This window comes from Arachis ipaensis, chromosome B05 (genome assembly GCF_000816755.2).
Source record: "Arachis ipaensis cultivar K30076 chromosome B05, Araip1.1, whole genome shotgun sequence".
NCBI classification, from domain to species: domain Eukaryota; kingdom Viridiplantae; phylum Streptophyta; class Magnoliopsida; order Fabales; family Fabaceae; genus Arachis; species Arachis ipaensis.
Window position 1 is genome coordinate 139,358,012 of NC_029789.2, and position 1,062 is coordinate 139,359,073.

Sequence of the window (1,062 nt, forward strand, 5' to 3'; positions counted from 1 at the left end):
TCAAGTATATATATATTTTGGTTTTTTTTTTTTTACTTTTTCTTTTCTAGAACGCATCATAGCCATTTATTCGAAAAAAGAAAATATTAATTCACATTTTTCAATACATATACTTGAGTCAAAACTTAAATTATACTCATCATATATAGATATTATGTTATAATGGTGGAAAAAAAAGGTAAAAAAATGAAAAAGAATGGATAACAAAAAAAAATGAGTTAGATAGATTGAAAAATTAAAATGAAAATAGAAAATGATAGAAATTATGTACTCTATTGCATAAGAAAAATATGAAAGGTCTCTGATTTAGCGCTAATAATTTTAGAGGACAATTTTAGAGGGAAAATTTTAATAGTGTAACTAAAACTTTAAAAATTAATTTAGTTATAAAAATTATAAGAAAGAATGACATTAATTAAATAGACCAATTAAGTATTAAATGATACAAGTATTCAAAATTACCAGATGGAATTAATTGTTTCTTAAGCTGTGCTCTAAGAACATAGCAATACCCTTTCATTTCATGTAATTAATTATAATTGATTAAATATTTTTAATTTATTACACATATCTAATTACCTAATCAATTTTTATTTTATCATTTTTAATTTGTTTCCAAAAATTCAACTCAAAACTCCATTTTCTACATTTTACTTTCCTTTTTCAAATGCTATCCCTTATGTATTCAAACATGTGCATCAGCTTTCATACTATCCAAATTTAACCTATCATTGCATCAAACAATGCCTATTTAACTTATCACATCTCTTAATTAATATCAAAATCCACTTAACTCTAAAATATATATGCATTTTCAGTAATCAATTGTATTATAATATGTTTTACACAACATTCAAAATCCTTGGATAACCAAACATGAGATATATGTAACTAATGTATAAAATGGGTATTAAAAGATCTTAAAAATATATGCTTTCGGGTAAATTTGATGTTTTTTTATTAGGATTGGATAAATATCATTTTATTTGGATAAAAGAAGATATTTTGGGATATAATTTTGGTAAAAATAATTGATAAATTGAGGGAGAGATTATTTGGGAA